The sequence below is a fragment of the Callospermophilus lateralis genome, chromosome 19 (genome assembly GCF_048772815.1).
Source record: "Callospermophilus lateralis isolate mCalLat2 chromosome 19, mCalLat2.hap1, whole genome shotgun sequence".
Taxonomy (NCBI): Eukaryota; Metazoa; Chordata; class Mammalia; order Rodentia; family Sciuridae; genus Callospermophilus; species Callospermophilus lateralis.
The window spans coordinates 15,816,851-15,842,677 of record NC_135323.1 but is presented as its reverse complement, the minus strand read 5'-3'; the positions used below and the strand labels follow the sequence as shown (position 1 = coordinate 15,842,677).

The window sequence follows — 25,827 nt, the reverse complement described above, 5'->3', positions numbered from 1 at the left end:
GTCCCTTCCGAGGTTCTACTTTTAGGAACCTGGCCTAATACAGAGCTCGTATCATTGTGAGGGTAAATCACAGATATTTTTGATACCAAAGACAAATGTCTCCACTTCTCTATTGCACCTTCTCGAAGTCGATTTATTTTGCAGATACTCGTGTAGATGCCTAACATGAGAAGTGCCCAAGAAATGGCACTTTATTATTATTTTCACTCAGATACTATTTACAGAAGCCTTACTATGTGCCAGACACTGTCATAAGCCCTGGAAATCATGCAAACATCACAATTATTTGAACATCTTAGATTTTAGCTTGATATTAATAGTTACCATTGATTGCATTTATTGAAGTTTTGGGGGTGGGTCTACTGGGAATTGAACCCAAGGGCCCCCCCCACACCACTGAACTACATCCCAGCCCTCCCCCTTTTTTTCTTTTTTTAATTTTGTGACAGGATCTTGCTAAGTTACCAGGGCTATCCTGGAACTTGTGATCCTCCTGCCTCAGCCTCCTGAGTCACTGGGGTTACAGGCACGTCAGATACTTTACATATCATATCCAAAACTCATGACAACTGTACAAAGCTTGGAACTGACTTTGCAAAGGTTTTTTGGCAAAAGCTTTTTTCCTGCCTTTGTCATAAGGCAACTAAGATGCAGAAAGGTCAAATAACATGTTCAAGGTCATGCAGGTAGGAAGTGGTAGAAAAAGGATTCATATAGAAGTTTCTCCGCAACCTACATTCTTTTAATAAATCTTCATGGCCTATTTTATCACTCAGAATTTAAATGCCTGCATCCCCCATCATACTTGAGTTATGGAAAGACAAAGTCTTTTCTATCTTACTTTCCCCAGACCTAAGAAAATGCCTGACATAGTAGGTATGTTTGCTGAGTGGATGAATAAATAGGAATGAATAGGCAGGGCTGAGGGCAATCTGCTTCCAAAATTGATGCCGCACACCCACTTCCCTGCAGAACTCCAGTTTTTAATAATGTATTTCAGTTTAATTCAATAAATATTTTCCATGGTCTTCATGTGGGGAAACTCATTTTCAGTTTCCGCTATCAGTCAAGCTTGATGAGTGATCGGCCTCAGATGAGGCTGATACAGCCCTTAAATGGATTCCAGCTCCTTAAGAACCATCAGGAGAGATGCAACCAGGGCCATAGAGCCGCCATCTAAAGGCAAACCAGGCTCCCCACTCATCTGGGTGTCTCCTGGCCTTCAGAGAGAGATCGCATGTCCAGGGATTTCTGCAGAATGTCAAGGGTGATTTGGGACATTAAGACAGACCCCATGGTGGGCACTTGGATGGAATTTATGTGTCAAGTCCAGAGTGTCTGCAGAACTATGAACTAAGTAGAATCCTTTTCCAAGGGTTAGCTAAGATGTCATTTACTGAAGCCTGACTATGTGCCAGACACTGTCATAAACCCTGGAAATCATGCAAACATCACAATTATTTGAACATCCTGGATTTTATCTCGGTATTAATAGTTACCACTTATTGCAGTTTTGGGGATGGGGCTACATGGCTTATTGGAGACAAGAAGCTGTTAGAGGATTTGCCAGCCCTCTAACTCTGAGAATTGACATACACTCAAATCCATGGCTGTTTCTTCTTCGTAACAATTCCTATGATTGGGTCAGAGGCAGACACTTGACCCTAACTGAGCCAATCAGGTTTTCTGTCCTGAAAACTTCAGCGGATGGACCCAGAGGCAGAAGTTTCAGAGGGAAGATTGGTCAAGTCCCATCCCAGTCAAGTCTCCTTGACTCAATTGTTTACCGTTCCCTTGGATTCCAAGAACTCCTGTAGCCTTACGTCCTTCCAAGACACTGTCACTCCAACTAGCAAGATCAGGTTTTTTGTTAGCTGCAATCAAAAGAGCCTCAACTACACCACTGCCAGATAAAGATGGGAGGGACTCAGGGCAGCCTCCTTTTATCTGTGTTTATGCTTCCTCTGCTGTATCTCCCCTGATTCTTAAGAGGGAAACCAGAGGGGAGCTCCTGACCCTTGTAGTCTAGCGGGAGAGACAGACAGACACAAAGCATTTCAATACAATGCTGTGAATGCGGGAGGAATCTTCTAGCTCTGCCTGGGGTGGGGGCGGGGACGTCTTCAGGCAGAGCCTGGTCCCTTAGGATTGGGGGAGTTCTGATGCACTGATGTATTATCAGGAGCATCGGGAGAGCGTTAACAGCTTTTATATTTCTTAAAAGGATAAGAGATGAAAGAGGAAATAGAGTGAGGTATAATTTGCTTCTGTCTTTAAGAGCTGTTTCAGTCAAGATAGTCTGGGTTCTGCTGTGGGAACGTATTAACCCCAGAATCCCAGTGGCTTAACCCACTGAGAGTTATTTCCGCCTTCTCCCAGTACATATTCCAGCAAGGTCAGAGGAGGACTCGGCTCCATACAGTCTCTTAGGGATCCAGGATGATGGAGGTTCTGAAATCCTGTTGCCGGACCATCAGGAACATGAGACCTCCTTGGGTCACCAGAGCAGGGGAAGAGAGAAGAACAGGATTACCCTGTGGCCTCATCACTTACCCATGAATCACTTTCAGCGAAGCTCATCACTTCCAGTCCCATTCCATGATAAATTGAGGGATATTATATAAGCCTTCAGATGTAGAAACTGTGTTCATGTTGATGTCTTATATTAACACTGTTTTATTTAATGGCCACTCTGTCCTTTGAGTTGCCCACGTTGACCTGGACTGGGTCATTCTGGGGTATGCCGCATCTAATATGCCAGGCAATTGCATGGGCTGTCCCATGGAAATACACCAAGAATCTCAAACTACATCTCACCACTTTTCCATCCTGTCACCCGGGTCCACATCATGCTCGGCTCAGGATTTTTCCATTAGATTCCTTAGGGACCTCCACTGCCTCTGTTCTTGCTTAACTACAAGCTCTTCCCAACCTAGCAGCCATGGGATCCTACTAAAGATAGGTCAGGTCACGTCACTCATCTATTCAATGTTCTGCAGTGGGTCACCATTGCCCTCAAAGGAAAAGGACAGATTCCAGCAAGGTCAGTGGAGGATGCGGCTCCATACAGTCTCTTCGGGATCCAGGAGGATGGCCCTGACGCACAGCCCTGCGTATTTTTCCTGCCCCACCAGGTCTGCTGACTATACCTTCTGCTCCAAACTCATTCGCAGTGGTGTGCCCTCCTTGACCCCCTCCCCCTGTTCAGTACCAAATTCCTTCCCATCCCCAGTGTCCACCTCTGGCAATTACTGAGCTCCGTTTTTTAATTCAACAGCATCTATCACCTCTTGAGGAACAATATACTTTGCTTTTTGTCGTGTTTATTGTTTTTTTTTTTTTCCTTCCCTGCTCTGTGGAGTGTAAGTTCTCTGTGGCAGGTTCTTTCTCGGTTTGGTTTACTTGGTAGATTCCAAGCATCTCGAATGGTTGCTTGGCATGGAGGAAGTACTCCGTAAATATTTGTGGAATAAGTTAATGAATTACGGTTTTGCTCTCAGCGATTCCATCTGTGAAATTGTATGCTCTTGGAATGTAAAATACCTACTCCTAAGTACCGTGAAAGTTGGAAGTTATACCAGAGCCCTTCCAACACCCAACACCAAGGAGATTATTGGTCTGAACATGGGTCACTCTCAAGGGTTGAAACAAATTACATAAATGTTGTGGATAATAAAGGAGGGTGGTAAAAGCAGGCTAGCCACCAGGAGTGCAGGTTAACACAGAAAGAACTCATCCTAAATGTTAAATGTGTGGTGTTAGAAACCTTTAGTATTTCCATGGGCCCTTACAGGCCAGGACATCTGACTGCATCTTGCATTGGCTGAGTTGGTGAAACTCACTCACATATTTCTCCATTATCAGTCCACCTTGACAGTCAGTGAGTGCTCACACAGCACCTCCCCAGGAACCTAGCCCCCTGGCTTAGCCAGCTCGCTCCTGATGCTGCCGGCATCTCTGCAGGTCACTTATCTTCCCGTCGGAAGCATGGAGCCAGGGTTACGGGTGATGGAAAGAGCAGTCTTCAAAGTCAGACAACCATAAATCAAGAGTCAGTCTTGATCGCCTCACAATATCCGTACCATAGAGTTATGAAGAGGATGAGATTAGGTGGTAAATATTAAGACTCTATCATAATACCTGGTACTGAGTAGATGCTCACTGAATGCTTGATTTCATTTTAGGCTTCTGACCACTTGTAAGGATACTCTCATTTCCAATCGAATTCCCACACAAGTTACCTGTCCAGTCTTGTGGATGCCTCTCAACACCCACTTCTGACTCTGTCTCCCAAGGGAACTATTCTATTCTTAATGCTTGGCTCAAAACATAAAGTAGCTTCCACCATTGGGAGAAGAAGATGCGGGAACAAGACACTAGATAGGCAATGGCATGTGGGACCATCTAATGCTCTGAAGCACTTAAGGATCCATCAGTAGCAAACTGCTGAAGGACTAAATCTAATTCTAGATAACTAGGTTTCAATTATGTTTGACCAAAACTCTTCTAATACAGAGAAAGTTTGTGTGTCAGCTGCCAAATTTAATCAAAAGTCCTCTGAAGATGAACCACTTTCCCAGGAAAAAAGAATCGGAAAGCAAATATATAATGTTGAAGGTGAAAAGGGCTAAGTGTGATAACAAAGGTAGAAATGGTAAAAAGAATAGAAAAACCACACCAAGGAAAAGCTTTTTAGTGTGCTCCAAAATGTACTTCTTTTTAAAAGGGCACATATTTTTAAATATCTACATATATCAAAAGGCAAAATTTTACATATATATTATATATATAGCTAATATATAAAGAGCTATTACAAATAAATAAGATAAAGATCAACCATCTCAATAGAAAAATGGTCAGTGAACACGAGATATAAATTTGTAAAAGAAATACAAACAACTAATAAAAATGTTAAATATCATTCATCAGCAAATAGGCACCAAAAATATAAGATAATACCCCTAGCTATTGAATTGACTGCCGCAGTCTCTCGGCTGGGCACAAATCACGAGTCTCCACACAGCTTGTAGATTCAAACAGCAATTCTTTATTCCCGAACTCACACCGGCCGTCTACAAACACGTTCTGGGGGAATCCAGGTTCTCTGCCCAAATCCAATCCGCCCAAATCCACTCCTGCCTAAATCCACTCCGCATGGGCTTCTGTCTCCCAAAATATACTGTCTGACCCTAAGCACTCAAGAGGAACTCAGCAGCAGGATACGCCCTATTCCAAAAGAGGAACACCCTAATCTCCTATTACTAAACCGCCCTATTCTAAAGGGGAAACACCCTACTCTCCTATTATGCTAAACTGCCCTATTCTAAAGGGGGAACACCCTAAACACGGATCCTGCCCTGGTCCTTGAGCAAGGTCACCTTTCAGAAGTCCTTCCACTAGACAGCATGGGAGTAAGCTGGCAAGGAATTTGTCATACCTACTTGGCTGATGGCTCCCAGCAATTGACAATAACAAGAAAAATACTATCTAGTATTGGCAAGTGTGCAGGAGAGTTACCATTCCCATATGCTACATTTCTAGAAGGGTAAACACCTTTCCAGTAGGTATCTAAATATCATAATAGAGTTCATACATTTGGCCCATCAATAATCATAAATATGCATAAACATTTGGCTATTAGAATGCTGGACTGAATCACTGGTTATATTAGCACAAATTTCTGGAAGCAAGATAAATGGCAAAAGGAAATTAGTCATTTATATTAGTCAAACCGTGGTAGCTCAGAGCAACACAAGATGACCCAGTTTGTGAAAAGGAATTTTGAGAACCGAGTACCTGCCATGCACAGTTCATCCCTTCAACCCTGTTCGTTCACTCAAGAATGGTTCACTAAGCAGATGCTCAGTTACCAGCCTCAGTGACATGGAGACAAGCAAGACACGGTTCCCACCGTCAAGGGACCCACGTTGATGGTGAGGCATTTGGGAAATGATACAGACAAGGGATGAGCTGACTGTATTCATCCTCTCTCTTCTCTCTTCCCCCAAGACGCGTCTCCCGTGGAAAGCGCTCCAGGTTTGAGAGGCTCAAATTAGCAATTCTAAACCATGAGTAAAATGACTGCAATCATTTTACAGGATCCCACTGAGGAGGATCCCGGTACACGGTCTCCCCCAACATGAGCACTTCACCAGAGCCAGCAAGGGAGACAGTCTGCTAGCTTAACGGACGCTGCTGTCTTCAGAGTGACATCCCGTCCCCTTTGACATGACACATTGGATAGAAGGGAGTCACAGGTCCTCCTGAACCTCGAGAGAGGAAGAGGAAGTCCCGGGCACCAGGAGGCAGAGGTTATTTGGGTCCGACCCAGAGTCTGTCCATCACAGGGCACCAAGAGAGAAACAGTAGCTCACTCAGGCTGAGTTCTACAGGAAGCCAAACCTGAGCAGAGGTGTGGGCTGGACTCCAAACGGAGTCCAACCGAGTAGTCTTGACCTGACCTGTCTGCAAGATGACCTTCAACTTGGCCAAACTGGAAGCTGTTTCTGAGCATGAGTATGGTTTATGGGGGGGGGGGGGCTCACACTCAAATAACCCACCAGGGTGGAGCAGGATGCATCCAAGGGTCAGCAGCCAGGGGAAAGCCAGGAGATTGCTGCCCGTGCAGAGGCGCAGGTCTGTTCCTAGCAGGATTTCTTCTTTGACCAAGAAATTCATAAGCCATATTAGTCCATGAGATTTCCCCAAATTGAAATTCTTTGTGGGCTCCTGCAAGCCAGATCCAGCCCCCAAGGACCTCAGTTTTAGCCTGGCACCTCTGTGCCTCCTGCCGGAGACCAGAGCAAGGCCGTTGGCTAAATTTCAAGCTCATACGTTCCCCTCTGCCGGCTCCTGGCTGTTAGTAACTTGTTCTCTTCTCTTTTGAGCTTCGGAATGGAATGTATGAACTCCTCACATTCAAAGCAGCCCCGCCTGCTGATTAGCTTTAAATATCAGGAGCGCGAAGGTCTCCAAATTTGGAGGTAAGTGCACTCTCATTAAGAAGTCATTTGATAAAAATTAATCCCTCCAGGAATATCCAGGACCCTGCAGAAAAGCCCCAGCAAACTCATTAGCTGGTCGTAAGTACCCAGCCCACCTTGGAGACCCCAATCCTCCCTGGATTTCACTTGGAGGCTCCAAACAGCTGCCAGCGAGAGTCTAGGGACCAAATGCCAACGATTCGAAAATCATAGGAAAGGATGTCCCAGAATTTTGAACTCAGAGGCCACGGCCAGTCCCCTGTCCCCGGAACCCAACTTCTCAGATTTAATCACTTTCACTTGAGCCTGAGAATGAAGGGGCAGATTTTCATCTTACTGAGTGGATTTCAGAGCTTACCTCGCCTAATCCTTCAGATCTGTCGCTGACCCAGCAAAGAGAATAACTAAAGTGTTCAGGGTCAGCACAGAGAGACTCCTAGGAGAAGAAGCATCCTGCTGGGCTCATCCAGAGAGCCCAGCAGGCTGTCAGCCTCCTGCTGTCTGCCTGCTCCCTCAGGGTGGCCGTGTCCCCAGGGGCCTGTGAACCTGTCCAGAGCAGGCCTCAACTTTAATCTCTAGAGCTATCCCCATTAGAAAAGCTTTTATAGAAGTCAGTAGTGACCAGAAAACATGGTGAATATTTTCTTTTCTTAAATGTTTCTGTTTTTTTGTTTTTTGTTTTTTGAAAAGATAATACATGGTTAAACAAAAAATGCAAACAGAACAAAAGGGGAAACCCTGAGAAGTCAGTCCCCACCCCCGTTCCCGGGTCCCCACTCCCCACCCTGGGGCAGCCAGTGTTGTAAGTTCTTGGGTAAGAAAGATGGCTGTTTTTACATTTTCTAATTTGGTCTCAGAAATAGCCAAAGGCCAAATAGAGCCCACAATAACGCAATTAAAATGAGTGATGGGGCCCTACACACCACAGGTCAGGAGAAAAGAAGGATGGGGAACGCAAGCTCACCCCCACAGGGCACCAGGAGCGGTGTGTGTAGGTGTGAGTGTGTGAGCGTGTTCTTGTGGGTTTGCATGTGTGTGTGTGTGTGTTTGGTCTCTCGACTTTTTGCGAATCCTAGTCAATTCCATAAACATTTATTGTGTGCAGTGCACCAGGCCCTGTTCCCAGGACTGTGGGTTATACTGAGATAAATCACACAAGGTCCCTGGCTTTGGGGAGCTTACAATAAGAATAACTCACGTTGGATTGGCCCCTTTTCCTTTACAAGGGAATTTTCAGGCGAGTTGTGTCATAACTCAGGCTGGCTCCAGCCCGAGGCATGCTGGGACTTTGAGCAGCCTGGGCTGGCAGGAGGGGGAAGCGGGCACGGGGGACGGGGACACGGAACCCGCAGCAGAGGCTGGGTCTTTGAGAACTGCTGAGGACCAGAGCCTCAGTCCAGACCCTCTGGAAGGGCCGGGCAACAGGTCCAAGGGGCCAGATGAAAGCTGGATCGACCTGGTGGCTCTGTGTATCAGACCCCCTGGTGGCTCTGCCCCTAATTACAAGTGGGATCCTGGGCAAATGACTGAACCTAGGCACGTCTTTTCAACAAAAAGAAATGATAGCTCCCTCCTCCGGGTGCTGATAGGAGGATTAGCAGACTAAGGGGAGCCAAGAGAGAGAGCAACGTGTTGTTGAGTGGACATTTAGCAAAAATAACAACGGAGCAGCTGTGTTATTACTCAATAATGCAAATCTCTAAATCTCCACCACTTAATACAAGAAGCAGGATCTCCTGGTCGATTGAGGGCCCTTGAGTTGGTTCTCCTAAGTTTTGCCTTCCACTTGAGGCCCCTCGCCCTCATTCTGGCCCTTGAGCCTTCCCCTTCTAAGCTTCAGCTCCAACAGGGCTATTAGGGTTTGGATAGGAGGCGTCGCCAAAGCTCCCACAGTGAGACAATCATGACCTAATCAGTGCATTAATCTCCTGGTGGATTAACTGGGCGGTAAATGTAGGAAGGTGGGGTGTGGCTGGAGGAGGTGGGTCCCTGGGGGCGAGCCTTTGGGGTGAGTGGAGCGCATTGTTTCCTGCATATTATAGCCCAAGCAGCCTTCCTCTGCCCTCACCTTCCACCATAAGGTTCTGCCTCATCTTGGGCCCAGAGCTATGGAGTGGGCCATCTATGGACTGAGACCAAAATAAACTGTGAGCCAAAATAAAATCGTTCTCCTCTCCATTCTTCTTGTCAGGCCTTTTGGTCACAGGAATAAAAACGCTGACTAAAACAACAGCATAAATATACACAATGGAATATTACTCAGCAATAAAAGAGAATAAAATCATGGCACTTGCAGGTAAATGCATGGAGTTGGAAAAGATAATGCTAAGTGAAATCAGCCAATCCTAAAAAACCAAATGCTGAATGTTTTCTCTGATATCAGGAGGCTGATTCATAGTAGGGAGAGGGAGCATGGGAGGAATAGAGGAACTCTAGATAGGGCAGAGGGGTGGGAGGGGAAGGGAGGGGACAGGGGGTTAGAAATGATGGTGAATGTGATGGACATTATTATCCAAAGAACATGTGTGAAGATATGAATTGGTGTGATTATGCTGTGTATACAACCCAATATATCACACCAATTGTGAATATACTGTGCTCTATAGGTGTAATAAGAATTGTAATACATTCCACTGTCATATATAAATTTAAAAAAATAAGTAAAATAAATGTTGAAATTTGATGATTTAAAAAAACAGCGTAAGGGAAACAGGGAAGAATTTTCAAAAATGTCTGAACTAACTTTTAAGGAAAATGAACACACTATATTCCAAAATCTGACTTTACTCCCATTAAGCCAGCGCCCCACGGCTTTCAGGCCCAGATCTTTCCATGTGGAACCCCAAGGAAAGAAGTGACTTTGCATGAGCCCCCTTGGCTCCTTGTCTCATGAATGCCTTAGCTTTGGAAGTATATGTATCAGGCAGCCTAACTTGGGTCAAGGGTCAGGAAAGTTCCCCAGGGAACACAGCACTTGTTCAGAGGCCTGAGGAATGAGTTGGAAGGCCTGGAAGGAGGTAGAGAGGTCAGAAATGTAGAGAAGAATATTTCAGACAGGCAAGATCACATGCAAAGGTCCCAGGGTAGAAACCCATTGCACAATTTATGGGAAGGAGTAAAACTGAGGTTGCTATTTAGAAAGCTCCGTTGGCTCCACTATACTCAATGGGTTGGGAGATGAGGCTTCTAAATGAATCTAGAGGTTTTACCCTTCAGGAAGTAACTTGTTACTCACCCTCCGCACAGGGTAACGTCATCTCAATGCAATGCCACGATCGCAGAAGTCATGCCTCAGGAGTTTCCACAAAAATGAAAGCAAGACAGAAAGTGGGGGACTCTGTAAAGTCACCTCAATAAAGTCAGATCAAAGATCTCAGTGTAGGGGTTTAATGATTTGCAGTGATTCCCAGCAATGATCGCTGTGCACAAAGTTTTGTGTACCCCTTGTCATGGTGCTCAGGGGTCTGCAGCCCACACCTTGAAGATCATAATATAATGGAAAACCACGCTGAAATAGCTCGTGGCAATGGAGCAACCCCTTCATCACGGAGCAAGTCTAACCTGTGCATGCACGTCGTAACTCAGTGGTTTTCAGAGTGTGGTCCTTGGAGCAGCACAATCAGCATCACCCAGGATCGTGTTAAAATGCTTCCCGTCAGGTGTGTATCAGCTGAATCAGAGACTCTGGGCATGAGGCCTGGAGAGCTCTCTGGAGGGCTATGGTGCCTGCTCAAGTTTAAGAACCACTTCTATTAAGACAGGGCAGTACACGTGGGTGAATAAGACTCAAGTCTGTAGGCACATGTCTACGCAGGTGGACCCTCACTTGCAAAGTCAGTTGGTCTTTTAAAAAGGACCATTGGCCTGGAAAACAGGTATCCCTGGCTGTGCAGCAGAATGCCTGAGAAACTGTATTTATTTTTCTTTAATACCGATGGCCAATATTTGACATAGACATGCAGTTTGGTCTGTTTTTTTATGCTCCACAGATGATTCTGAAACAAAGCCAGGACCCAAAATCCATGTTAACTCAGAGACAGAATTAGTGATCAGGACTAAGGAACAGTTTCTAAACTAGCTTGTTACCAACCCTGACTGCATATTAGGACCACCCAGGAAAGCTTTTGAAAATCCTAGCGTCGGAGCTAAATCCCCCAGACCAATGACAATAAGAGTGCCCCAGGAGTTCCCCCAAAGCATCTTTCACTTGGAAACAGAATAGAAGTGAGAGAAGAGGGGATTCTCACAGGGTTCCTAAATTACAAAAATACTTTGGAACTAGAGCCATGGTTTGTAGTCTGTGACACCCCCCATAAACAAGGAAAGCCTTTATAGGTAATACACGTATTATATGCATGTTATTTATTCATTTTTGATAGACACTTAGCCCCCCCGAACCAGGTTCATTGACAGAATTTTCATGAAAACACCTGGTCAGGCTATTCATGAAAAACTTCCATGGATTGTTCCCATGCTCAACCCAGTTTAAGGATCTAATTTAAGAGAAATAAAAACGTGAGAATAACCACATTTTTTTTTTAAAAAAGAAAGGAGACTCATTAAAATAGATATGAAACTATTTGTAAAGACAAAATAATTAAAATACTGCATTAATGGGGCTAAGGTATGCAAATAGAAATACACTTTCTAGAAACTGATATAAATATGTAAAAGGCAATGTAGTGTGTGGTAAAATTGGCACTTCTAAGAGAAGTTTGCCCAACCCATTCATGAGGGCTCTGCCCCAATGACCTAATTACCTCTCAAAGCCCCCACCCCCAAACACCATTACATTGGAGGTTAGGATACTTAATCTGATGGTGGAGATGCGTCACATTCAATCCATTGCAGAGCTCTGGGGTGCACGCAACAGAAAACACACTAGGAAATCAATCATTGGAAAGTTACCTGGGTATCAGAGAGTTCATGGAGGTTTTGACATCTAACTTTTAGCAAGAACAGAAACCAGAAAACTTCAGGGGGAGGGGGGCTCTCAGTACTGAGTTTGTGCACCTCCTCCCTGGAGCAGTGGTATGCATATACCCTTGGGAGTGAAAGATCACTCATTGAGATTCAGGAAGAAATTATGTGAATTTTTTATTTCTCCTTTGTTTTATGTAGTTATAATTTTATTCCATAAATAATAAGTTAACATGGTACTCATTTAGGGAAAAAAATTGTAAGAATCCTACTTCACACCATACACCCAAATCAATTCTAGATTGTTTTTGAAATTCGATGTAAAAATAGAACCATAAGGACCCTTGAAAACATTTTCAGTTAATAGTTTTGGAATTTGGAATTTTAAACGAGGAAGCATTTATTTTTTATCTGCTTTGTTGCTTTCTTTCTTTCTTTAGAGGAGAAGCGTTATCTTCTCCAACGCCATCTTTCTTTCTTTAGAGAGTTTATTTTGGCCAGCAGTTTCAGCCCATGGATGGCTGACTCCATAGCTCTAGTCCCAGTTGAAACAGAAGAGTATGGTAGAGGGAAAAAGCTCAGGATATGACAACCAGGAAGCAGAGAGAGAGCTTCACTTACCAGGGACTAAATATAAACCCCAAAGACACACCTCCAGTGACCTACCCGCTCCAGTCATTTCCTACCTACCTATAGTTACCACCCAGTTAACCCATTCAGGTGCATTAATGCACTGATTGTTAAGGCTCACATAACCCAATAATTCCACCTCTAAACTTTCTTGCATTGTCTCACACATGAGTTTTGGTGGGGGGACACCTCATATCTAAATCACGACATTCCACTCCTCCAAAAGCTCATGCCCATCTCCAACGCAAAATGCATTTAGTCTGCTTTTAAGAGTCCCCATAGTCTAAACCAGACCAGCATTTCCCCAAACTCCAAATCCAAAGTGTCCTCTGAGACTCAGGGTAAATATATAATGGCATAGAATAAACATTTCCTTTCCAAAAGGGGAAATAGGGGCCTAGCAAGATGCAAGGAGACCAAAGCAAGACCAAAATCCAGGTGGGAAGACCATTCCTATAGCTCCACATTCAGCATCAGGATACATGATGGTATTGAGATGTTCTCTCCAAAGGGCTTGTGTAGCTCTGCCCCTGGGACCTTGCTAATTGCAGCCCACGTGGCCTCTCTGTTGGACTGTACCTTCTAAGTTCCTGAAGCTTTCCTCAGCAAATATCCCACATTTCACATCTCCATGCATCACCCTCTCAGGGACTACCTGTGGGGACTCCAACAAGTGAAAAAACTTCCTAGGACCCCCTGTGCAAGTAGAGTGCCCCAAAGTTCTCTTCTCAAAGGAATTTTTATTTTTATACCCTTGAACCTGAGATGGGTGTGGTCTTGCCAGTTTCTGAGATGCCTTCAAATTATCTTTCCTGTTGTCTCTAGGTAAAGTATTCAGCATCTCTTTAATGGATGTTATGTTTCTAACAACCACAACTTCCTGAGTCCCTGTGTTATTTGTACATTTCTGGCCAAACTTCAAATTTTTCAAATCTTTCTACTCCGCTTTCTGTTTCTGATGATCACCGTCAACTCAGCTAGCAGCCGCTGACAGCCGCTGCTAGTGCCATGAATGCTGTGCTGCCTTGAAATTTCCTTGGCCAGATAAATTAGTTAATCACCTTTAAATTTCACCTGGCAGAAAGTCTCAAGATGTGGGAAAATGTTTACAACTTCTTTGCCAAAATATAACATGAATGGCTTCTAGTCCCGTTTCCAGTACGATCCTCCCCCTCTGAAACTTATGAGCCCAATCTTTACTGTCCACAGTCCTATTGTCATTCTGTTCTTCTGTGACCCCACCAGACTAGACTATTAAGCTCCATTTACATCATTCTAAAGCTTTTCCAGCTTGCATCTCTAAATTTTTCAAAATCCCTCCCCAAATTTAAAAAAAAAAAAAATCCAAAGCTTTTGAACCACATGGTCAGGTTACTCACAGCAACAACCCCACTTCTTGGTACCAATTTGTGTTCTAGCCATCTGTTTCAACATCGTGACCAAAAGACCTGACAGGAAAAAGAGAGAGAGGAGGGATAATTTATTTGGTGTTCACAGTTTCATGGGTCTCAGTCCATAGATGTCAAATTTCATTGCTCTGGGCCTGAGGTGAGACAGGACATCATGGTGGAAGAGTATGGCGGAGAATAGCGCATGGCAATGAGAAAGCAGAGAGTAGGAAGCAGGAAGGCATAAACCATACAGGAAAAGGATGATGAATTTAACTACAAAAAAAATTAAAACTTTATGTCAAAAACCAACATTAAGAAAATTGAAAGACAAATGCTACACAGAAAAATGCACTTGCTATGTACAATGAGATCCTTAATATAAAAACAGCTCCTTCAACTAAAAAAGAAAAGATGAATACCCAACAGAGAAAAGGACACAAGACAAAACTATGCAATTCACAGTAGAAAAAATACTGCAAATTTCCCAGTATATGCAAAATGTATATTTCCATGTTACCAGAAATCAGAGAAATACAAATTAAAACAAAAATAAAATGTCACCTTTCTACCATGACATTGTTAAAAAATAATGGAAATTGGAACAATCTGGTGTTGGCTAAGATGAAGGGACAGGAACCTAATCATGTACTGCAGGCAGAAATATAAATTGATCCACTGAACCAGTGGTCCCACCATCTCCAAGACATTACCCTGAGGGAATGATAGATGTGTGCAAGGTTAAAGTTCAATAATGACATTCTTCACAATTTTTTTTTTTACAATGGTGAAAAATAAATAAGAACTCACTGTTAGGAGAATTTGACTACCTATGTAGGAAAATGGCTGAGAGGAAATGTAAACAAAATATTAACAGCTGTTAACTGAACCTGGTGGGAGTCTAGGTGTCTCTGATGTCGTTCTTTGTGTCCTTCTGCAACTTTAAAGTCCTTCCAGGTTGTAGTCAAACATGTTATTATAGGAGAACAATCATTGGAAGAGGGAAATTGTAAAAAAAAAATATTTTAAGTGAAAATAAATACAGATTTAAAAAGCATTTGAGTACAATCCAAATTTTGTTTTTAAAATATGGAAACAAATGAAAAACGGATAGGCCACATTATTTTATTTATGGGTGGTTAGATGCATAATTTTCCTTTTCTTCTTTGTGATTTTCTGTACTCTCTGTATTGGCTGCTTATTCCTTTTGAAGCATACTAAAATCATACCTAAACATACTTGCAAGGCATGTCCGTCTTCTTATGCTTCATGACTCTGAACATAAATTTCTTTTTTTTAAAGCCGCAAAGGTAAATATGAAAAGCAAATTGATGTCACATTAGGGGTCACATTGAACTTCTCAGTGTGAAAAAAAAAAAAAAAAAAAAAACAGAAATCAAGTGACCAGGTTTCCGATCTCTTAAGATTCCTTCCAGCAAAATCTGATTTTTTTTTTTATCCATTCAATAAATATTCACCGAGCACCATGTTTATCAGGATTCTTGTGACAGAATCACAAATCAAAATGACTTACTCTTTTTGAAAAATTTATTAGCTCACAAAGCTGGTGATGCAGGGATGGGTGGATCAGGGACCCAGGGGTGTCATGGAGACTTGAGACTTAGTTTCTCTCCACCTCTCAGGGGTCCTCTCTGCTGGCTTCATTCACTGGGGACTCTCCCCAACTTGAACTGGCAAGGGCAGATGGCTAAATTATAGTGTATCTCGTCACCCGGGGGAGGGGACTGTCCTCCCCAGTGACATCAGGCCAAGTCCAGAGGATGATCTCATTAGACCCGCATGGTAAGATGTTTTGTCTGAGCTATTTAATGGAACCATGGGAAATGAAGATACTGATTGGCCAGGCCTGGGTCACATGTTCACCATGGAGTTCCCGCAGGAGGCCAGCCCCATTGAAACCAAGGGACATGAGACGGGGAAAGGGTGGCTCCCAAGGGAAATCCAGGGTGCAACTTCAGGAATTAGGAATGATGCCAGACAAGCAAAAATAAAGAGAAGCCCCCTGTAAGTCTACGTGCACATGCTAAGTGCCTCCACGGGTGGGCAATTGCCTATGGTTGAACGGCCTCAGTTTCTGCAATGGGATGAGCTATGAAAGGTCATTTAAGTAATATCTTTTTCTTACAAACCTCTTGATATGGAACCTGGGGCTCTGGTTGTATCCCCCAAATATCCTTTCCAATTGCTCATCCCCCAGCACTTCCTATTTACCTCCCCCAATTTATAGCTTCCAAAGCCCTTATCACCACTTGCCATACTATATATTTTATTTGTGTATCATATATTTTTTGACACAGGAAGTAAAATACTGAGGGCAAGTCTCTGTCTTATTCATTGCTATATTCATTGCCTAGAAGAGTCCCTGGCACACAGCAGGTGCTAAATAAATAGTTGTTGGATGAATAAATGTAAGGATAGATGGATGGGTGGGTAGATGGATATGTAAGTGGATGGGTAGGTGGACGGATGGATGTCTGGATTGGAGGATGGATGGATGGGATGGATGGATGGATGGATGGTAGGTTGAATGGACAGATAGATGGATGGATAGATGGATGAATGGATTGATGAATGGATGGATAGATGGAAGGATGGATGGGTAGATGGGTGGGTGAATGGATGGATGAATGGGTGGATAGACGTGTGGGTGGATGAATGAGTGGGTGAATGGATGGGAAGGTGGAGGGTAGGATGAATGGGTAGGTGGATGGATGGGAAGATGGAATGAGTTGACAGATGAATGAATTAATGAATTTTATCTCTAATTTAAAAAGAATCTTACTCTTCTTTAAAGCTTTGCTCCAACAGGAATAAAACTACCCCACCCCTGTAGCAGGGGTACACTCTCTGGAATAGTCTAGTTGCTAAATGCCAAGAGAACAAAAGAGAAGCAAACAGAGAAAGACAATAGAAAACCACTCTGAGCAAAGCTTATCATTCTGCCAGTTAGCTTGCTTCAACTCTCAATCCTTGTACCATTTCACATGCTGTCCCGACACAATACTCCAGACCCCAGCGGCTGGTGCAATTTGGATTCTCCTTTCAGTGGGTCCAAAATCTCTTGATATGGGACATTCTTGCTAGATAGTCCTAGCTGTTTATCACAATAGAGTCTGAGCTCAACCTTAAATGATCTTAGTTCCTTCTTCTGATCTGCAAGACACACCTCTTTCCTGGATGCATAGCCCCTGAAAAACCCTAATTAGATCCCCTGCTCTTACAGAAAGGGAGGAGATTTGTCTCCCACCAAAGCTCTGCACTTAGAAACAACTTAATCCAATATAGTAACCATCTTCATATAAACAGGGTCGTCAGGGGAAGGCAGGGAGGCACTATGCACCAAGCACCGAGTTACTCACTCTAGGCCCTCCACATCCTCGAATCCTAGTGACGACTAATGGTAACTCCCATTTGATAGAGGAGGAAGCCAAGTCATGCAGGGTGATAGGGCTACCCAGAGTCAGTCAGCAGGTCAAAGTCAACAACAGGATGTGAACCCAGGTCAGCCAACGCCAACCACCCCACTCCTCTCAGACAGAAAAGCCAGTAAGTTCTTATTTTTTGTAATCTCAGGCTGGTAGCTGAGATGAGCCCAGGTTTCTGGGCCTCCTTCTCCGAGTTTCTGATCTACGCCTTTTCAGCTGCAGACCAGAAACAATCATAGAATTTATGAACTTGTCACCTTCCGGAGCGGCCAGCCTCCCTGTTATCAAAGCTGTCACGTAGGCATCAGAGCATTTGTGTATCAGAGAGACGCCGCTGACACTCACTCCCTCTTCATCCCCAAGGTGGTCCCAACCAATCAGCTCTAAAATACTAGCAAATACCATGTACAAGTCAGCTCAGGCTTCTGAAATAAAGTGCCAGAGAGTGGGTGGCTTAAAAATCAGCTATTTGCTAGGTATGGTGGCACGCACCTAGAATCCTAGTAACTCAAGAGGCTGAGGCAGGAGGATTGGAAGTTTGAGGCCAGCCTGGGCAAGTTAGGGGGAGCCTGTCTCAAAATAAAAAGGGCTGGGGATGGAGCTCAGTGGTAGAGCACCCCTGGGTTCAATCCCCACTTACACAAAAACAAAACAAGACTTTTACTTCTTATTGTTCTGGAAGCAAGAGATCAAGTGCCGGCAAGAGAGGTGGGAGGCAGGACATACTTGTCTCGTGCTTCTTATAGCAACATTAATCCCATCATGGGGACCCTGCCCTCAGACCTCATCTAATTCTAATTTCTTCCTAAAAGTCCAAACACCATCATATTGGGGGTTGGAGCTTCAACACACCAATTTTAGATGAGCAATATTCAGTCCAAAGCCCCTGCAAACTAAACAGAAATTCTTTGCTAAATCACCAAGGAGGATCTACACGGATGAATAAAGCAGGCCAGTGGAATAAGAGCTAAGACAGTAACTTCCTGGGCCGGGCAGGAGGGCAGCAGTCGTACCAACAGCCAGCACTGAGCAGTTACCGTGTGCTGGGAATTATTTGAAGTGTTTTATAGGCATCATCTTAAGATAGTCTAGAGAGGTGGGTGCTGTTCCGTGCCCATTTTACAGAAGGGGAAAGCAGAGTCACCACAAAGAGATGGGACAGATTTGTCCCCGTTCATATGATTAGTCAATGCACCAGGACTTGACCAGATCCAGAGCCACCCACGTCACTACATCCTGGTGATCTCCTACTGACTTCTCTTGGGGAGGTGCTGTGGTTTGGACATAAGGTGTCCCACATGTGTGGGACAATGCAAGAATTGTCATAGGTGAAATGAGAGTTGTGACCTAAATCTTTTGGTCTTAGCAACAAAAAAGCTGAGACTTTGACTAACGAGATCCTTTCTTAGAAGACAGACACACAGACGGGTGTAATAAAGCAGAATTAGATTCTCCCTGAATTCAAAATCGAGCCCTGCTTCTTCCTGGCTGTGTGTTCTTGAGCACGTTTCTTAACTCCTCTGTGCCTTGGTCCCTTCTACTAGTAGGTGGAAATAGCCAACAGCAGCTACTTAATAGAGTCATCGTGATGATTTAATGAAATAACGTGTGTAGGCTCTTGATCCACCCAAAGCATGTAGGAAGTGCTCAAAACAATTAGCTAGGGTTATTATAATTATTATGCTTACAGAAAACCTCTGGGAGCCCCACCATTCTATGCCCCATCCAATGAGAAGTTTCATCCGCAAAACCACTGCAGTCCCTTAACACGGTACTTGGCACTCTATGTAGGTGCTCAGTAAATATTTGACAAATGAATGAATGAATAAGTCCAAACAACCTCCAGCTCGGTGACTGAGTTCTCGCTCACCCTCCTGGAATGAACATTGATTCGTTCTGGATTTCTTGATAATTAATCTCTTGACAAAATTTAAGACCTGTTAATTACCCCTGATTAATTAGGGTGAACTTTTTAATTGCTTCCCTAAGCTGAAATACACTGTCAATAGGCCCCATAATTAGTGACCCAGTAATCAGTTTTAAACCAATTATCCCAGGGTAACAAGTAAAACTAGGCAAGAAGTGCCCCAGGGGCCTGGGCCAATTTCAGTGGAACTCAGAATAATACAAATTGGCACTTATGTGGGTGAGGAATGCATGTTCAGAGTAATTGGATATACAGATATTCAGATTCTCTTGGGTATTTCATTTGTCTGGGTTTTTGGTGCTGGATGATTGGAAAGCAATTACGCAAGTATACTTCCCAACCATCCTATCAAAGACTTGGAGAAGATTCTTGGGGTGGTGTGGCTGTCTTGGTCAGGGCCACTGCACAAGGCTGTATAGGTTGTATACTGCCCAACTCCAGAAATGCTATTGACCCTGTAGCTTGTGTGACCAGCACCTGAGAAGACTGCACAATGCACCGGCCGGGTGCACTTTCACCTGTGGATCACGTGGAGCAAGGAACGGGGACTGGATCGTCACCGGCTAGGGAAGCAGTGGTCTTGGGGGCATGGAGAGCTTTTCCAACAGAGGGAAATGCAAGCAGCAGGCAGCTCTCTTGGTCTATCTAGAACTATGGAGTGGTATCGGGTGCACATTTAATTTCTGCTAATCTAACCGCTTGGATTTGTGGGGGCGGGGGAATTAACAAAAAGAAATAATAATGCAAATAGTACAGGCAATTCTGTAGCCACTCCATTCAACACACGCACCCCCAGAGCGAGCCTGAAATAGCGCCTCCGACCCGCTATTTCCTTGTGTGCCTCTTATAAAGAGAATAGCACACTGTGTGCAGTATTTAAAGATTGGTACCCTTTTTTTCCCCAGCTTTATTAACTTTTTAAACAGCAGGAACCCCAAGCTAGCCATTCATTTGGTGTCCAATTGAAGAAACAAAGATTTTTTTCCCCCATAGTGGAGAGAAATGGCGGGGCCAGGGAAGGTCTTTTTGAAAGATGACATACAACCTCCAATGTGGAGCCTTTCTAAGTGACTTTCAAGAGTAATTTTGAAAATGTGAGAGTTTTCTCCTTTTCTGCCTATTTGAGATTGTTCTCCTTTTTTTTAAAAAAAAAGTCTTCCTATTTGAGATCCTAAGATAAGGCAGAATTTCAGCCTGAAGGGAATGGGGTATTTATTATCATTTCACTGGGTAAGGTGCCTGGTAGACCAGTTGGCTCTCAAGTTATGGCTGGGACCAATTACATGAGAAGTATCTGAGTTGCTTGTTTTTTTTAAATGCAGATTTTTGTTTGTTTGTTTGTTTCCATTCCCAACCTACTAGGTTAGATATAGAGTCGTGTGGCCCTGGAATCTGTATTCTAACAAGTTCCATGTGGTTCTTCTGATACATACCTGCAACCCTAAGCTCAGGTAAGTATAGGAATAACGCCAACGTCGATCCGGGTCCTGTCTTCCTTCAGCACCTGGAACCAGCCTGGCACATAGTTCACATTTAATAAATACCGATTAACTCGATGAAAGCTAGTCTCCAGCCCTTCGCTTTGACTTATCAATGCATAGAACAGGGGTTAAGATATCAGGTTGGGACTGGAAAGTGGGGGTGATTGATCTGTCTCCCCACTTCCTTGGAATTTCTCCAGGATGAAGTCCTGAGACCTGCCTTCGACGTCCAGCATGGGCCCTGCCACCTGCTTCCTGTCCTCTGGGCAGTGTCTCTCAGAAGCCATTAGCCATTCATTTAGTGCCTAATCCTTTAATCCAACTGCTGGCTGATTTGCCAAGTGAGAAATATGCAGAGACACAGCCACTTGTTCCCAGAGTTATTTCCAGCTGGTGAGAAGGGGGCAGCTGGAGAAGAGGCTTTAGTTCTCTCTCTCTCTCTTTCTCTCTCTCTTTTTTCCCCCTGAGCCAGGAAATCCTAGAGTCATAGTGAGACGTGGCTTCCCCCATCCGGGTCCTTCTGATGTGAGGGTTCCTCCAAAAGCAGTTCCTACAAGGTGAGGCTGGCTCGGTGGTCCTGAGTGGTGTCTTGGCTGAGAAGCACAGCGGGTGGTCCTACCTGGAGGATATCCCAGGACTGCCGCCCTTTGCCCGAACACCTCGGTCATTCCACAAGGGTTTATTGAGCACTTACTGAGTGGCTTGGGGTACATCAAGGAGCAGGGCAGACTCTGCCCCCTGTTGTGCAGAGCTGCCAATCAGCCTCCCCTGCTCCCAATTCTCTGTCCCTCAGGCAGAGGATGGATTCTCTCTCTACCAACCCCAACTGCCCACCCTTCCTCACATCCCTTATACCAGTCCTCTGGGCCATGACTTCATCTGGGGGGGCCTCCTGGGATCTCCTGTTGGCCAGACTCACGTGGAAGTGAGAGGACCTCAATAGAGACGTTGGGCATCTATTCTGTTAAATCGTGGGAAGAGCTGGGGACGTGGCGATATAGAAAGCAACTCTGAGAGTTTGGACCTTGGGGACAACCAAACATCATTGCTTCTCTTCCCTGTGCTGGACGCCCCCTCTTGTCCTTCCCGATCTGCTCCAGGGGCCGAGCTGTATGCCCAAAGTCTATGATCTTCTTACTTCCAGGTGAGTCTGCCATGAGAGGCCCCAGGAATATGAGGGGAGGAGGTCATGACAGATGTTTCTCTGGATCCCTCTCTGAAAGGTAAGTGCGGGCTGGTGTGCTCCTCGACAGAAAGTCACCGTCACCTCACAATGACATACCCTTGCCCCCCACAGCTCTCCCTCCCCTGGCTTCTGGGACATGCAGGTAGTGACCCACACTTTTCTAATAAGATTCTTCCTTAATAAATGCTCCTCGATTTATCCTAATTTGAATACGCCATCTGTTTTTGGAATCAAACTTGACTCATAAACTCCCTTTTCCACATTCTTATAGATGCTCTGTAAAGAAGTTAAAAACCAAGGCTTTCAATTCAGCCCTCAGGTTACATCTGGCCCACAGATGTGTCTTCTTGGGCCTTCACCATGTTGGGCCTTTATATGCTTTCATATTTGAAAGAATAATTGCCATCACTCCAAAATATCAAGATATTTCAAATAAAAAACAAATTTCCAGGTTCTCTTAAAAAGTTAGAATTGTTGGCAACACTCATCTTACAGTTCTGCATAGCATTAATGGGTTAGAGCAGAATATTGTCTACTTCCCTGAACTGGGATAGTTTCCTGTTTGCCGCAGTCTCTACCACTCCCTACAGTGTCTCCCTGATATTGGGATTGCACTTTATGGGCCGTTTACATTTGTGTTTATGTTGTTTTTCTTAGAGGTAAGAGGAAAAATTAAACATTTCCTCTCCCTATGTAAAATAGTAATTAGGAAAATAAAAGCTAGATAGGGGTTGGTGAGGAGAAGGGCAGGAACAAATTTCTTTGTAGAAATAGACTTTTTTTTTTTTTAATATTGAATAGCCTATCTACTTCGCTCATTTTTTTTTAACCCTTCCAACTCAAGAAAGGATTTGAAATTTTGGCTTTAAAATAGAGTTTGAGCTAAATTTCCATCTCAGAAGCATCACATGAGAGCTCAGAATGATAGAGAATGAATGAATTAGGACTGAATTGAATTAAAGAGGGCCAGAGGGTTGTAGACTGCGTCCAACCATACCCCATCCTTTCTCCTTCCCCAGCCCTGAGCTGTAGCCTCTCAGAGACACAGACTCCGAGAGCAAAGGCACGGCCGATCCAGAAACCTTAGCCGTAGTCCATAGGCAATAACTAAGGTGGGTAAGGAACTGATAGAGTCTGGCTTTCCACACAGATCTCCATATATGTCACCTTCACTTTTACTTCGAAGGGAATGGAAACTAACATTGATTCTTACATCGTGCTGAAGATTTTACATACGATTCTCTCTCAGATATCATAAGAGTTTTGTGAAGTGGCTATTACGATTCCCATCTTAAATACCAAGAAACTGAGGTTCAAAGAAGTTAAGTGGCTTGAACAAAATCCCACAGATCCTAAGGAATGAGAAGGAGAGTTACATCTTTGCTTTTATCTCTTTCTTTCTTACTACCCCAGAATGAAGGCTTTAAAATGTTATAAGCAAGCTGGAAATTCTTCATTTATTTAATTAATATAAGTTTTGCTTTCTGGAGTTAACAACATAGAGATCTTTCCACGTCAGTATGTACAGATCTGGGTCGTTGTGGTGAGCAGCTTCAAAGTGTATGGAGGTATCCTCATCTCTTAACTGGGGGACACTGAGATGGTTTCCCAGTGTTTCATTACTATGAAGAGATCTGAATAAATATCTTCTACCTACCTTTGCACACTTTTGTGAATAGCTCTGTAAAGCACATTACCCCAACTAGAACTGCTTCCTCAATGATATGTGTATTTTCAGTTTTGATAGCTACTGCCAGATTGTCCTCTAAATTCTGTAGATGAGTTCACCATTCCCACCAATGGGAATGCTTCTTTCACAATCACCAGCACCATCGTCGACTTTGCCAGACCAAGTGAAAGGCTGGTTTATCATTATCATGCTGTTTGCATCTATTATTATTGCTATCACTTGTTTTTAGGTCACTTGCGTATTTCCTTCTCCTGTAGTTTGATGGTGTACAACCCCTTTGGGATGCACATCCATTTGGGGACGGGGTATACCCCTTGATCTTTCATGCATATGGAAGAGCTCAATTCAGATGAGGTCCACAGTTATTGGGAATGATTCCAAAAGGAGTTTCAAATAGTCTCTGATCCAAAGGGAGAACAGAGATCTCTCGGGTCTGGTGCATAGGGTTGGTAAGGATGGGTGCAACCCAGAGACCTCACCTGAGAGGTTCAAGGAATATTGCCCCGGGGGGTAGAGACAAAGGTAGGGTCAACCCACTAGGTGCAAGGCACAAAGCTTTATAAGGACATGAGGAAGCAGCTCTCTGAAGACCGAAGGATCTTAGAACTCAGCGATAATCCTCAGTAAATGGACTACTAAAACTCATCCAAAAGGTGCCTGAGTCTTCCTTACCCGTGAGCGGAAGTGGAGCTGGAAGTGAGATAAGGTGAAGGGAACTCTTTTCTATATTGTAAAAAAAAAAAAAAAACCTGATTTGCAACACACTATTGCAGGCAAGTTCAAGACTTCTGCAGGTATCCCTCTATGTGTGTGGTAGCGGGGGCCGGAGGAAGATGGGGATTGGTTCCAGGACACTTGCAGATGCCAAAACCCATGGATGCTCAAATCTCTTGTATAAAATGGCACAGCGTTTGCATATAACCTATGCACATCCCCTTGTATTCCTTGAATCATTCTGGATGACTCATACCATGTAGAAGCAATGCAAGTAGCTGTTAAAGAGTGATCTTTAGGGAATAATCTCAAGAAAGAAATGTCCACACATATTTAGTGCAGACACAGCTTCTACTATCAAGTATCTTTGGCCCATGACTGGCTGAACCCGCCTATGTGGAACCCATGGGTACAGAGCACCAACTGTACTGGTTAAAAATACAAATTCCTGGGCTAGGGTTTTGGCTCAGCGGTAAAGCGCTCGCCTAGCATGTGTGAGGCACTGGGTTCGAGCCTCAGCACCACATAAAAAAATAAATAAATAAAAATAAAGGCAATGCGTCCACCTACAACTAAAAAAATATTTAAAAAAATACAAATTCCTGTGTTTCAAACCAGATGCATGGATATCAGAATCTCCAGAGGAGTGGCCTGGGCAAGCTGCCTGCCTAACAAGCACCCCAGATGCTCACATCAGCCAAGAAAATGCTGTGGGACGCTGGTTCTGAGTGTGGGCTGCACAGTCTAATCCCATACGAAGCTTAAAAAGCAAATAAACCTGGAGCCCCACTCAGAAAGTTTCCAGCTTATTGATGGGACTATGGCAGGTACTAGTGTATGTTGTTGTCATCTGTTTTTCTCTCTCCTAGGGATTGTACCATGCCACCTCTGTGGAGAACCATCAGTCCTTGATTTCCAAACCTGTTAGATTCTCAGAATCAGCCTAATGTGGAAAATAGCAATGTCACCATCCAAGTTGATAAACATGGAGGTTCAGAGTCCTTGACTGTGGAAGATGCTGAGAAGACAGGTCTGGGATGGGCCCTGGAACAGATGTCCAGTTGTCCCTTAATATCTGCTGAGAATTGGTCCTATACCCACCCCACACTGAAATCTGTGGCTTCTCTAGTTCCCATCGTGTTATATAATGATGTCATATTTGCGTATAACCCATGCATAGCCTCTCACATACTTAAAGTCATCGGGATGATGTATAATACCTAAGACAATATAAATGCTCTGCAAATAGTTATTATAATGCATTGTTTAGGGAATAATGACAAGAAAAAAATGTCCCTACACATTCAGTACAGACACAGATTTTTCCACCTATTTTCAGTCCTCACTTGGTTGAATTCATAGATGTGGCGCCCACGGATAAGGAGGGCTGGCTGTAGTTACAGTATCGCCTACTGTAGCTGCAACCAGGGGATCCACTAATTTAGTTGACTCACAAGTTAGA

The 25,827-nt window shown here is 44.0% G+C and overlaps 1 long non-coding RNA gene across 3 annotated transcripts in view; it reads left to right on the top strand.

Annotated features, from left to right (window-relative positions):
- Positions 1-25,617, top strand: part of LOC143385019 (uncharacterized) — a 60,263-nt gene extending 34,646 nt beyond the window's left edge. The window contains exons 1-4 of one of the 3 annotated variants that reach the window (XR_013089438.2): positions 6,892-6,983; positions 20,657-20,745; positions 21,920-21,998; positions 25,235-25,617. This is a non-coding gene — a long non-coding RNA (uncharacterized LOC143385019). Of the gene's footprint in view, positions 1-6,891; positions 6,984-20,656; positions 20,746-21,245; positions 21,333-21,919; positions 21,999-25,234 lie in introns of those variants that run through there. The other 2 variants (XR_013089437.2, XR_013089439.2) reach the window with 2 other exon arrangements.
- Positions 25,618-25,827: the final 210 nt, after the last annotated feature.